The following is a 15,488-nucleotide window of genomic DNA, read 5'->3' as shown; positions in this document are numbered from 1 at the left end:
AAGTAAGACGAACTAAAAATTCTGGTCACTACGCTTCGAATTTCTTTTTTATTTCTCTTTTTTTTGGAAAATTTGAACTTTTGGTATTAAAGGAATTGGACCAACATAAACCATTTTAACGTCAGATCTATTAATGACAGTAATATTGGGAGTAATTATGGCTCCGAAACACTCCATATCTACTTTAGATCTAATATTGGTAGGTATATCTTAAAACAGTTTTGATTTTCAATCTTTTCGATCCGAAGTAAAAAACTGATTCCAATATGGTCTGGAACTTCACAAATTGTCTATCGCCTCTAGCACGTTTATTAAGATCCAAAAGAATCTACCTCATCAACAAAGACTTCTTGGCCTTTCTTTCGATTTTATAGACTACCTGTACTCCAGCTCAACTAAAAAACTCCCGTCCCTCCGTTTCGAATATATAGTCTTTTTGGCTTCTATAGAGCCTTTTTATCGACCTCCTGGCCTCTGACTGTCAATAAGGGCTCTCTAGCCTTCAGCTCGTTCCTAAAGACTAACTGGACTCCAGGTTGAGCAATAAGATCAATCGTAATCTTGACGCTGCTTAAATTCCTATTGGGCTTGCATTGATGGCTTAAAGCAGATCCTCTGCCCACTATGTTCAGCCAAACCAACTAAACTAACCCATTATGGGCTTTTTATAACCCTCAGCCAAATGGCTATATACCACAGGTCTCTTTCATCGAAATCCGTTCCCGGAAATTTATAATCGATCTGTCTGTGCAAACAATGAAACAATCAGCTATGTTCGGTCGGGCCGAACTTTTAATACCCTCCACCATTTGGAAGGAATTTGAAAATTTTCAAAAAAATTCAAAAAATATCGTTTCGTCATATACAATAGTATCCAAAAAGATCTTCAAATACGAAACTTGAAATAATTCCGGTGAAAAATGTAGCTAAAATCCTCAAAATGCCGAATAAGGGAGGTACCGTTATATGGGTTATACGAGGACGTGGATATGCATTAGATATTTTTGCATAGGCTGCAGCACCCGTTACAAGCTTCGAATACGAAATTTGAAACAATTCAGGTGACTAATGTCGCTAAAATCATCGGATAAAATGTGAACTATATCTGAACCGATTTACACCAAATTTGGCCTGATATTAGCCATTTTCTGCACAATAAACCTGATAACGGATATGAGAGCTATATCCTAATCTGAACCGATTTCGATAAATTTTGATCTCGATGAAATTTGATTTGAAATTTGAGAAGCAGTACCCGGTACCAAATATCTTTCTTCGGGAATGCATATTATGCATGTGAGCGTCTTTAAACTTAAAATCGGATGAAACATATATATAGGAGCTACAGCTATATCTGAACCGATTTTCTTCAAATTTGATTTACTTGCTTCTAGACTGAATTCGATGGGATTTACTGAAATACAGATCATTTGGACTTAGCCATTTGGTGCAATATTAATCCGAAATCGGTTGAAAATATATATGGGAGCTATATCTAAATCTCATCCGATTATCATCAATTTCAATAGAGTTCGTCCTTGGGCCAAACAAATATTGTTTGAAAATTTCACCTCAATCGGAAAATAAATGCAACATGCATTTGTTCACACGACGGACGGACTGACATGCATAAATCGACTATGAAGATCCCTAAAAGTAACTATGAGTCTATCTCGCTTCCTTCTCCATGTTACAAACTAATGCACAAGGACATAATACCCTTACCACTATGTGGTGTAGGGTAAAAAATAAAGAGGAATTGTAGAAAACTCTCTAAAATCGGTCAATGGCTCTATATACAGCTTGTCTAAAAAATAGACAATATTTCATAAGGGGGATTTTGAAAAACGCTAAGTTTTATAGTACCTACTCTTTGGTGGCGGAATACTTCGAAATGCTGAAAATCAGGAGGTACGGATATAAAGAGGAGGTACGGTTATACCATATATTAAACCAGAACGTCAAATGCCAAATTATATGTAAGTTGTTTGAAAAATAAGTATGAACCCTTCAACATACTTGATGGTGGAGCTATAAAAACACTTTTTGTAGGGTCTTGTGGGCTGTACCTAAATGTGGTCAAATATAGCCAAATTTCAATGTCAAACAACGTAGGAGTACTTCAAATGCCTGTGCAAAATTTTATGAATTTATCTTAAATTCTGTGAACTCTACCTAGATTTCGAAAGACGGGTGGAAAACGGACGAACATAGTTGAGTCAACTTAATATTTAATGCTGAGCATAAATATTTAGTTTATGGGGTCCTAGATGGATATTTCGAGGAATGAAAAGTTATTGCAAACTAATTTATTTTACAGATCTAATATAGAAAGGAGCCTTTTTAATGATATAAAAACCTAACCGCACTACATACAATTTTTAGTCGTTAAAATACGCAATATTGGTTCCCGAGAGTATTGTATAAAACAAATATCAACAGAGGCAAATAATCTCACAACATTGTATTACCACATTTAATAGATTTTTTCTCTGCTACATAAACACCGACACAAAGTGCAACACATCAAGCTCATTAACAGCTCTAAAGTCCACACCGGACATTACGTTAAAATGTATCCAATTGAGTGAATGTGATTTCATGGAATCTCTTCAAAAGCTTGGATATATAAGCGAGGGTATATCTTGTCGAACAAAAATGCCAAAATCTCTACTCATCAATTTTCCGACATTTACCCATTTCAAACCACACCGCTTAATGGCAGCTAACCTGTGGGAAATGTTTTTAAAATTGCATTTAATGTAACTTTAATGTCGAGCAAAAGCTCAGCAGTTTATCTCCGCACAAAAAAAGCAACAGTCAACTACTGAGTCCATCTTTAATGACAGAAAAACAACATCAGCAGAAATTGTTGCAATGAAGATGAATGAATCCTCAACTAGTTTCATTACTCAAACTGAACGCAACAGAACAGAACATTGTGTGTCCAATTACCAAGGACATACTGGAAAAAAGGAAACAGTGATTTTGGCGTAGAACTGCATTTTAAAGTGCAACACTTCGAAACAGATATCCATCCTCAGATGGCCGCGTACTGAAAATTTTGGTAAAGCGTTTTTGTAACTATTTTTCAAGAGCAAAGAAGCTGCAATGGGTGGCCCTGAAATTGAAGATCTTTTTATGATGTACAATTTCATTAAGTTTGTTGCTTGATTTTTACTTAAACATCCACTCATCCCTCCTACTGCCCTGTTACCCAATCATTTCAATTCGACCTTTAATGCAACAATGCCGTTTTTTGTTGTCTGCATTTCAAAAGTTTGTGCGAATCAAGTTTTGTTAGCAGCCAAATACGAAAAAAAACTATTTCAACAATTGTTGGTGCCGTAAACCAAACGGAATTGTTACCTCGATGGCGCGTTCTACCAAATGTCCAGTGTGTGAATGAAATAGGAAGTCAATGAACAAGGAAAAAGTTGCATCAAAAGTGGCAATTACGTTTCCAAGAAAAAGTTCCAATGCCAAATGGCATGAAAAATTAACCAGACGGCAGAGAGAAAAACTATCTCGATAATTTCTTACATGGAGAAAAAGCACGTTTCATTTAGTTTAGAAGAAAAAAGTAACGCGAGGGGATTTACCAAAAGTCTGGAAGAAATGGCGAAGCTCTGCTATCCATAGAAGAGCCGGTGAGAAGCTCTGCTATCCATAGAATGGCTGGTGAGAAGCTCTTCTATCCATAGAAGAGCTGGTGACAAGCTCTTCTATCCATAGAAGAGCTGGTGACAAGCTCTTCTATCCATAGAAGAGCTGGTGACAAGCTCTTCTATCCATAGAAGAGCTGGTGACAAGCTCTTCTATCCATAGAAGAGCTGGTGAGAAGCTCTTCTATCCATAGAATGGCTGGTGAGAAGCTCTTCTATCCATAGAATGGCTGGTGAGAAGCTCTTCTATCCATAGAATGGCTGGTGAGAAGCTCTTCTATCCATAGAAAGGCTGGTGAGAAGCTCTTCTATCCATAGAAAGGCTGGTGAGAAGCTCTTCTATCCATAGAAGAGCCGGTGAGAAGCTCTGCTATCCATAGAAAGGCTGGTGAGAAGCTCTGCTATCCATAGAAGAGCCGGCGAGAAGCTCTGCTATCCATAGAAGAGCCGGTGAACAGCTCTGCTATCAATAGAAGAGCCGGTGAGAAGCTCTGCTATCCATAGAAGAGCCGGTGAGAAGCTCTGCTATCCATAGAAGAGCCGGTGAGAAGCTCTGCTATCCATAGAAGAGCCGGTGAGAAGCTCTGCTATCCATAGAAGAGCCGGTGAGAAGCTCTTCTATCCATAGAAGAGCCGGTGAGAAGCTCTTCTATCCATAGTAGAATATCTGACTTGGGTTTAAAGTAATTTCCTATCTTTTCGACCCGAAGAAAGATACAAAATTGGATTGGAGCCATAGAAGAGCTGGTGAGAAGCTCTTCTATCCATAGAAGAGCTGGGGTGAATGTATACTATCCGCAGTAGAATATCTGACTTGGCTTTAAAGTAATTTCCTATCTTTTCGACCCGAAGAAAGATACAAAATTGGATTGGAACTTCACGCGTTGTCTTTGGCCTCCATCACGTCTAGAAAGTTCCCAAGGATTCACCTCTTCTACAAAAACTCCCCGTCTTCCATCTCGACTTTAAAGACTACCTGTCCTTCAACTCCAGAGTCTCAATGTCGTGTATACGGACTTTCTGGCCTTCAGCATCATCTCTAAAGCCTTGCTTCTCTGTTCTCATCTCTATAGATTTCCTGGCCCCTGACTTGTCCTTTTGGAGACTTTAAGTTTAAAAGGAAACCACTCTGTCCCTTCCCTTGGAGTTCAGTGTGGAAAATTTCAATATAATTATTCAAATTTAATAATTTCAAACAAAATATTGATTCGGTAAAACCATTAATATTTTAAATTATTTCAATTCGTGGAAATTTTCATAAACATTTAAGTTTATTATTTTCTTAAAATTTATTGAATGGTAAATTATGAATTTTCCTTGTTCCCCCAACCACCTTGCGTTCATATTTATTTTCCAGTTGCCATGGAGAACAATCAAATGGTGGCTGTGGTTTGCAATGCGGCATTGCGGGTGGCACTTGAAAGTTATTCGACTTTCTTGAACTGTTGCAAAAGGAAGGAAAACCAACGAAATTTTCCATTTTTGTTTGTGTGTGTGTGTGTGTGTTTTTCACAACTACATACACACCACACAGCCGTCAGCGTTCGCTGGCTGGCTGGCTGCTCGTACGTCAACCGACCCACTTAAGGTTTGCGGATTACTTTGCGAAAATACTTTAAGCACCCTCGAATCCTGTTGATACTTGTTGAGTTTTGTTTGGCTTTCGTTTTGCTTCGTTTTTTTTTTTTTTTTTTGCTTTTTGCATTGGAAGCTGTTGCTGCTTAACTGTTTTCCCCGCGTTGCTGTCGTTGTTGTTATTTTCCATTCATTTTCCTTTTCTCATTGAATTGTTGCCTTTATTTCTTGATTCATTTGTGTTTTCTTTTTTTTCGTTCCGTGCCTTTCATTGTCGTATATCCTGGCATGCCATCATTCCGAAATTAACATAATTTATTCAATTTGGAAAAGAAACATAAAATATTGTCGTCCTTAGTGCTCGACCGCCCTCCACCCAATGCTGTTGGCATTGCCTTCGTTATTGTCATCATCACCACCGTCAATTTCAATTGATGTTTAGGAAACGCGAACTGACTGACTGGTTGGCTGGCTGGATGACTTACATGGCGCAGCACACCATGGAGGCCATGACTGATTCGAATACATGTCAGATGGAGTCGACGGCATAAAGAATTCATAAATTTGTTTCATTTGTTGGTCGTTTGCGAACAGAAAAGTCAAAGACACACAGTTCACTTTTGAAATTGTTTTTGAGAGAATTTTTAATTGAATATGGGCATTTCCATGGAGTTTATGAAAATGGGGTATCCTGAAAGGCATTTTCATATGACGAATAAATTTATGCAATAAAAAACGCATAACCTTTGACTTATAGTTCTTGGAGCCTCGAAAGTAATTGCAGACCAATGGAATGTTAATATAAAGATACAAATACTGCAGAAGGTCCAATATGCGGCAGGGACGTTCTGTCTCACAATGAGCTGTCAAAGTTCTTCCATGTATGGAAATAGCCTATAGAATAGCTGGTGAAGGACTTCAACTTTATACTAGATCTGACAAATAAAGATCTATACACCGAAGATCCTGTGAGAGTCCTTTATTTACAGAAGAACTGGAAAAGGTCGTATACCCTACGAAAGAGCTGGTGAAGATTTTCTAGGTATAGACTGCTCTTTCATCACCATGGTGGGGCCTATTCGAAGATTTTCGATCGATTGGATAACTAATTTTTTTAAAGCTTGTAAGGGGGTCTTTAAACAGGGAATCTGGTCAAGGTTTCGATCTATGAAAACGAAGTCGAAGGCACCCTTTCTAAAAAAACAGTTATCCTGAAGGCCAGAAACCCCATTAGTTATTCTATGTGATGGAGATCCCTTTTATGTTGTCCACTATGCGTATAAGACACTTCTATGTATTTTCTTCCAATTTTAGAGGACCCCCAGGTCTTCTATGTTTTCTTTCCACCATCAGTTTTTCTATGTCAAGAAGACCCTCATCGTTCTTCTATGTTTAAAGTTAGAACCCTCAGCGTTTCAATTTTAGAAAGTCTCAATATCTTCCGAATTTCGAAGACTACCAGGTCTTACAATTGTAGAAAACACCCAGATTTTCCAGGTTTAAAAGACCAGCAAGTCTTCTATTTCTAAAAGACACTAAACGGTCTTCTATGTGTCAAGGACCCGTATGTCTATGTCTAGTCCCAGGTATTCTATTTTAAAAGACCCAGGTCTTCCATGTTCAAGAGACCACCAGGTCTTCTATGTTTGGAATACCCCCGGGTCTTTTTGATTTAGAAGTCCCACTGGTCTTCTTGGTTTATAAGACCGCAAGGTTTAATTATTTACAGGACCAAAAGGTCTTCTATGTCCAAAGGCTCTCAGCAGTATTCTATGTTTAGAGGACACCCAGGTCTATGTTTCGAGGTTCTTTAAATCTACTATGTTTAGAGTCCTAGGTCCTAGACTAGGTCTTCTATGGACCCACAGCGGACCCAAGTCTTCTAATGTTTAAAAGACCACCAGAGCTTCCATGTTTTAAAGAACCCCTTGCCTTTTTTGTTTATGTCTAAAAGACTTTTAGGACCACCAGTTATATGTTCTGAGGTCCGTTAAATGGTTAAAAGACCACCAGGTCCTCATTGTTTCGAAGACCCCCAGGTCTTCTTTGTTTAGAATACCACCAGGTCTTCTATGTTTCGAAGACCCCACGTCGTCTTTGTTCAGACGATCCCCGTTGTTTTCTATGTTTAGAAGACCGCCTGCTCTTTCATGTTCATAGACCCTCAGCTTTTCTAGGTTTAGACCGCCAGGTCTTCTATATTTGGAGGACCACTAGGTTTTCTATGTTTAAAAGACCACAAGTTCTTCTTTGTGTAAGACCACCAGATCTTCTATGTCAAAGAAACCCCTCAGCGGTCCCCTATATTTTGGGGAGCCCCATGTCTTCTAATTTTAGAAGGTCCTCAGCGGTCTTCTATTTTTGGGAAGCCCTAGGTCTTCTGTGTTTAAAAGACCACCAGATTTTCTATGCTTTGAAGACCCCCTTGTCTTTTTTGTTTAGAGGACCACCAGGTCTTCTATATTTGAAAAACTCTTAGCGGTATTTTGTGTTTAGAGGACCACCATTTATATGTTTTGAGGTCCTTTAAATCTACTATATTTAGAAGATCCCATATCTTCTTTGTTTCGAAGACCTCCAGGTATTCTTTGTTTAGAATACCATCAGGTCCTCTATGTTTCGAAGACCCCGAGATCTTCTTTGTTTAGAAGATCCCCTTAGTTGTCTAGTTTTAGAAAACCGCCAACTCTTCTATGTCTATAGACCCTCAGCTTTTTTAAGTTTAGAGAATAGCCAGGTCTTCTATGTAAAGAATTCAGCCTCAATCTTTCTAAATTTAGAAGACCCCAAATTTTCCAAGTTTAGATGACTTTCAGGTCTGTCATTTGTCGCAGACCACTTGTACTTATATGCTAAGAGAACCTTTCGAATAATAGAAGATGAAAAACATGAAAACCCCTATATATTTTAAATGATCCGATAAATCTTAAATAATACCCCCTCCCCTCATCTTCGCGCTCCTCCTTCACATATTCCTGAGTATGTGTTTGTTTTCTTTTATAATAATTGTTTTCATTTTCTTTATTTTAATTTCCACTTTAATTCAATACATCAACTGATTGATTGCAATTTTAAACAAAAAAGAAAAGAAATAAAAAAAACTTGTATGGGCGTTTGAACCCAAGACCAGCCGATCCAGCAACAAACGCTCGCATCCATACTAACCCACTTTACTCTGCTTGCAAAGGAAAATCGTATAAGGATTTGGCCACTAATGTAATCATTTACGCAAATACGATGAGCATTTTCCTTGGCAGTTTTCCCCCTCTTGGGTGTGGGTGGTGGGTGGAAGAAGTACTCCGTGGAACAGGAAACACCAACCCATGTATGCTAACACACACGCATTCGCCAAGGCTTTTCAAATGAGAACCCATAAAATACAACAACAACGAGAACGGAAATGAAATTAAAACTTTAAATCCTTCGTTTCCTCACCCCTTATTTTGGAAAGATGCCGTTGATGAGGTGGTGTTGTTGCTCTCACTGGGGGTGGGTTGAGTTAACGGAGGCTGGCCTCAAATGAATGGGCCGTTTGAGTTCAATTTCACTTTACATTGCTGGCGTCTGTTGGCACGCGTGCAAAGTCATTTTTGTTCGTTTTTTTTTTCTCTTCTTCGGAAAAGTCAAGTCCTGTTTAATGCTTTTCGGAAAACAAAAGTTTTCCTTACGTTGCTCTTCAAGCTGGCTAAGGTGGTGACGATGATACTCCATCAAAAGTGGGGGGGGGGGGGTTTTCGAAGGAAGGCATTATGCAAAAGCCATAAAATAAGGCAAAAGGAGAAAAGATGAACGCTGCTTGCTGCTTGGCAAGAGACCGAGCGATTCATTTGAATACAACTAAATTTCTAAAGCGATGGCAAGGAGGAGGACAACAGCATCATTTTGGTGAATGACAAATAAATCCCTTTTAAATCTCAATTACTTTAATTTTAAGCATACGAGTGAAATTTTGGAAAAAAAAAGGACGAACAGTGGGGATGGGATATCCACCCTTGAAAGCCTAGGCCACAAGGATATCGGTTGGAAAACCCCTGATGAAGGCCCAAGGGCATGTGAATTTATTTGGAAATAGGTGTGGAGAACGTTTGCCATATTTGTTTTTTTTAATTCTATGGGGCAGCTATATGCCCGAGTGTGTGTGTGCGGAAGTGTGGTTGAGAGGCTGATGGTGGTGTGGTTGTGTGAGATATTAATTGTTGTACAAATAAGGAGTTAAATTTTCAAGTGAAAAATCCCTTATATTCACTGGGCTTCGTAAAATGATTAATTTTTTCCAACAAATGAGATTCCAGTAAATCCTTTGAGTACTCATTAATGAGATTTACCTACTCGAAACTGTTACGGAAACTCGTTGCCATTTTCCTTGAGCCAAATGGCCAAGCACCAAGATTTAATAAGGACGACGAAGCGAAGAATGTGAGTTGGATTTTTAGAAATGAGGGGATTTTGTACACGTGAAGAAATTTCATTGGTGGTTGTATATACATAATCAAGCTTATGTATAGAAATTTGTGAGTGGTTCTATGTAAGTTGTTCTATTTTCAATATTGTCCATTTCTTATCGAACCTACATAAATATGACATAAATATTGCGAAATATAAAGATATGTGATAATTTTCAGAAAATGTTAAAATGCTCTTGAGTTAATGTTTGTGTGTGTGTGAAATTTAAAGAGAGTTGGATGCTTATTTCGCTTTCTTTGAGCGTTTTGTTTTTTCAAAGTCTTGATCCCTATGTGTGGGAGGTGCCAGAAGAAATTGTCCGATCTCTACCAGATCTTGTGTTGATGGAAATATTGAGATGTACCAAGTCTGAATAGGATTGGGTGTTAATTTGACGTTTTATGAATTTTATAGATATTCAAAATGTTGACTCTTTGTATGGTACCAGAAGGAGGAGGTTCCAAAAGGAGATCTTCGCATCAGATTTATTGTTAGTAGAAATAATGGGATGTGTGAAATATAAAGATATTTTATAATTGTTTTGGTTTTTCAAAACTTTGACCCTTTGTGGTGGAGGTACCAAAAGGAGTGGACCGATATACTCCATCTTCAAACCAGACCTTGGGTTAATAAAGATATTAATAAAAATAATTTGAAGGCAATCGAACTCTTACATCACATTTTATAAGAGTTAGAATTATTCAAAACTTTCACCCTCTGTTGGGGAGGTACTTGATGGAATGGACCAATACTGTCCCTCTTTGCACCTGACTTAGCACTGATGCAAATGTTAGGATTCACAAAGTTGGAGCAAAAATGGTTTACCCTTTCTCTTTTTGTGCAGTAATTTTTTTGTTTTGAACATTTTGACCTTTTGTGGGGGAGGTACCAGAAGGAGTGGATCTTTATACAAGACTTTGGGTAAATAAAAATATTAGTACGTGTGAAATTTGAAGACAATCAGGCCCTTGCATCATGTTTTAAAAGCATTATAATTTAAAAAATGTTGATCTTTTGGGGAGGTACTTGATGGAGTGGACCGATATTGTCCATTTTTTGCACCTGACCTAGCACTGACGCAAATATTAGTATTTGCAAAGATGGAGCAAAATCGGATTATCCTTTCTCTTTCTGTGCAGAAAATTTTTATTTTTTGTTTTGAAAATTTTGACCTTTTGTGGGGAAGGTACCAGAAGGAGTGGTCCGATATTACCCATCTCCGAACTCGATCTGGAGCAAATCGGATACTCCCTTCGAGAGTTATCGTGCGCATCAGCCAGATAGACATACGTATGGACGGACGGACGGACATAGCTAGATCGACTCCAAATGTCCTGAAACGGATTTGGTCCAAAGAGACTTTGGCTCTAAATCGTTATTTCGACTAGGCGCGTTTTGACCGTATCAAATGATATATACGGTCAAAAAGTGATAAATGATAGCTATATGGCTAAGGGTATAAAAAATAATAATACACATTATCTACTACTTGCTAAATAATGTTCCCAAAACTGCAGGAATATTTACACCCAAGTTCTCAAACCACCATCTGATGTGGCAGGACAGGTACATAATCCACAGTGCTTTCCAATCAGTCTAATATGGGTATCAGTTGAAAGCTCATGAAGAGGAACTATGAAATACACATAGAACGTGGACCGATACCTAGGTATCTTCCGGCGAAATCCTTAAAAAATTATGAGTTTTTCTTTCGGTCCAATGTGGGCATGAAGTGTGATATTCATTGGTTTTACATCATTGGGTTTACGAAATACTCATGTCAGACCCAACAAAGTATATATATTCTTGATCACCGTAAAATTCTAAGTCGATCTAGCTATGTCCATCTGTCTGTTGTAATCACGCTATATTTCGAACGAATTGAGATAGAAGGCTAAAATTTTGCACACATGTTTATTTTGCCAGTACGCAGGGTAAGTTTGTAAATGGGCCATGCAAGTCCACGTTTTCATATAGCCCCCGATATTCGGTATTTTGATGATTTCAGCGACATTATTCACCGAAATTGTTTCAAATTTAATATTTGAAGTTCGAAATGGATACTACAGTCTAAGACAGAAAATAGTCTGTGCAGGTCGACGTCTGCGTATAGCCCCCATATAACGGTACCTCCTAATATATATATATAACGGTACCACACCCCCCCCCCCAAATCGGTATTTTGATGATTTTAGCGACATTATTTATCGGAACTATTTCAAATTTTGTATTTGAAGTTCGTAATGAATACTACAGCCTAAATGGGCCATGTAGGTCCACGTTTTCGTATAGCCCTCATATAACGGTACCACCCGATATTCGGTATTTTGATGATTATAGCGACATTATTTACCGGAATTGTTTCAAATTTTTTATTTGAAGTTCGTAATAGATACTACAGAATAAGACAGAAAATGGGCCGTGTAAGTCCACGTCTCCGTTTAGCCCCCACATATAACGGTACCTCCCTATATTCGGTATTTTGATGATTTTAGGTACATTATAAACATATTTTTTCAAGTTTCGCATTTGAACATTGTAATAACTTATGACAAAAGCTGCCTATGCAGGTCCACGTCGTCGTATATATCCTACTATACGGATACATTCGGTATTTTTAAGATATAAACAGAATTTTTAACGGATGTTATTTTTTTGAAAATTGCCGAATTTGTACCAAATGGTGGAGGGTATTCAAAGTTCGGCCTGACCGAACTTAGAGCTTTTTACTTGTTTTTTACTTTGTTTTTTTTTTTTTTTTTTTTTTTTTGGAAAAATTTAAAAGTTTGGCCCGGCCGAACTTTCCTGCTGTTTTACATGTCCCAATTGATATTGTCCAGTGTTCGCCTCTTGAAATCAGACAGCGGTTGAATTCTGTTTTGATATTTGATTGCTCACTTTCATCTTTTTGATCTGTTCGGAGAGCTTATCCATGGAATACCTTTAAAAGGCCATGCCTCATTTAACAGTAATTTGGTTATTCAATCCACTTTAGCGCTTTAAATAGTAAACGAATAATTTTGCATTGTCTTTTCTAGAGAATGGCGATTAACTGTTTTAGTTTACCCAGACTAGTTTTCATTTTTTAGTTTTGCTCACTTCATGTTCTTTCTCCCATTTCTCTGGTACTTTTAAAAGATAGACTCTCCGTAGCTGTAGGTCGTCACCTTTCTCTTCAAAACCAGGAGAGAGTTCGATATCTCCCTTACGACTCTTAAAAATTGTTTTATCTGAAGAATAAATGAATCCTTATCCATTTAAGAAGCCCCATAGAAGGTATCCTTGGTGGATAGAATAGACCTTTAAAATAATCGATGAGATTGAACAAAGTTCAATTGTTAGGAATGCTTTCAAATTTTCTCAGTGTTCAGTGCAAAATAGTGTTCATTTCTCGGAAATTGTATCGAGTATTGGATTTCATCATTATTGCAATATTGAGAGTATGACATTCCTTCCAACTGAGATACTTCAAGTGGTAAACCACTCCGTTTATCATTAAAAATTAAACAATTCCATATCTCTTACAAATGAGAAAAGGAAACATCGCACTTTGGATGCAATTCAACATGGCCAGCTATAGCTGGTGGAAAGTGTTAGATAGAGGCATCATAATTAAGACTTTCATTTGTAAGAATCAATAAATTTGTTTGCCAAGTAGTAGAACATCAAGAATGGAGAAGAAATGAATTAATTGAAAAACTCCATAGGTAAGGGAAATGTCCGTGAAGGAAGGAATAAATGAATATACAATGCAATAGCAGTAGGTATGGTTGGTGAAAAAGAGGGGTTGCAAAGAAAAGGGCACACCAATCCTGTCAATGATACTTGACATGGTGTCCATTAACGCCACGGGTCCTGCTGTTGCTTGTGTCCCAGCCAAAGCATGCTTCTTTCAACGACTTACTTACTGTATCGAATCGAAACTAAAATTTCTCCCGACAAAAGGCGTTGCCCAAGACGAATGATTGTTTTCTGTGTTTTCGTGTGCTCCATGTGGCAATGTTACGCCAAGTGTTAGTTTGTTTCTTTTTTCGTTCTCCTTTACATCATCGACAACTTAATCATCGTCATCGGCATCAGCATCCCGGACATTGTCATCGTCATTGATACTGTCAGCATCCAGCAGTTTTACTATACTTTACCGTCACCATCGAGGGAATTTCCATTTTTAACCATAACCCTCATGTCCACCATGGGAGTTTTTCCCCCAATCTTCTTCCACTGCCTCCCTCTCCCCCTGCAGGGCGCGTGGATTGTGGTAGTCTTGCTTTTTATTTGTGTCTGAATTAACATCAAAGTGCAGCATAATTTATCACTTTTAACCATTAGTTATTCGTCGCCGTTTCTTTGATTGTTTCCATATCATTCGCTTTGTTGTCACGACCAAAAGTTACTCCATGGCCATGGATTAAACTTTCAACCGGAGTTGTTGTATTAATATTTCAGGGGATACAAGTTGGACATAAAGGTGTTTTAATAAGTCAGGATAGACAAAAATGTAATTAAAATTTCGTTTTCCGTCTACTGTTTGCACAAATGTTTTTCTAACGGCACAAGGCCTAAAAGACGAGAAAGGTTTCAACGAAATACAGCATTTAATCGTTGATTTGAATTCACTTTGATATTAATTTTATTTTAAAGAGTAATTGTCTGAGATATACATATTTCGATAGGTATGTCTACGTTGTTTGGAATAAATTGAGTTTCATTTTAAAATTTTTATAACTGGTAGGAATTTTTAACCTAACAGCAAAGTACTTTTTTTCGTGGGGGAAATATCCGGTTATACGACCCCAAAGTTCGGATACAAAATCCGGGTTTTATCCGGTTCTATAAAACCGATATTTACAAAATGGATATAATTTGAAAGCTTATACTATACTATATACAACTTTAAATATAAGTCAATAGTATGCTTCATAAGCTTTCCGTTGGCACCCACATTGCACCGACAGAATTATCCTGGAAGGCATATTGGTCAATGAAATTATCCTGATACAAGGATATTTCCAGGAATGACCATATACCTCAGAACTGACCAAACTTCGTATACTTTTCATAATGCCAATGGATAGTACGCTTCGTAAACATTCCGGTGGTATCCATATTGTGCCGGAAAGCATATTGGGCAAAGGAATTATCCTAATAAAAGAATATCTCCAGAAATGAACATATACTTCGGAGCTGGCCCGAACTTCATATACTTTTCATAATGTCAATGGATAGTACGCTCCATAAGCTTTCCGTTGGTACCCGTATTGTATTGGAAGGCATAATTGGTTGTAAACTTGTCCTGCCACATAATATTGTGGTACGAGTTAATGGGTGTCTTAGCCTCACAATATTTGGAACATTTGTTAATTATGATTATATAATTTATTATGTTCGCCTTTTTATATGAAAAGTAATTAAACATAATATAATAATAGTAAGGAAAAAACGATTTTCATATAGCTCTGTTAACTTTAGCATAGCTATGTTAACTTCTACGTAAAATTCGTGGTTTATGTCTTGGCTAAAGCATCGTAAAGGACCTATTAAAACATACAATTTTATATCCTACAGTTTTTTCTTTCCAAAATGGTGCCATATGTGTTGGGATATCTTGAGGTTCCGAAAATTTTAATGTTAAAATTTCGGTTTTGTAGAACCGGATAAAAACCAGATTTTTTATTCAGACTTTGAGGATGAATAATCGGGTTAAAAGGTATTTTTCCCACGAAAAAAATACTTTGCCGTAATCAGGTTAAAAATGTGATAAAAATGTCAGGTCAATCAGAGCGTAGCCCCTCAACTCAACTTAAG

The sequence above is a fragment of the Musca domestica genome, unplaced genomic scaffold (assembly GCF_030504385.1).
Source record: "Musca domestica strain aabys unplaced genomic scaffold, Musca_domestica.polishedcontigs.V.1.1 15, whole genome shotgun sequence".
Lineage (NCBI taxonomy): Eukaryota > Metazoa > Arthropoda > Insecta > Diptera > Muscidae > Musca > Musca domestica.
Note: the sequence above shows the minus strand (reverse complement) of the source record.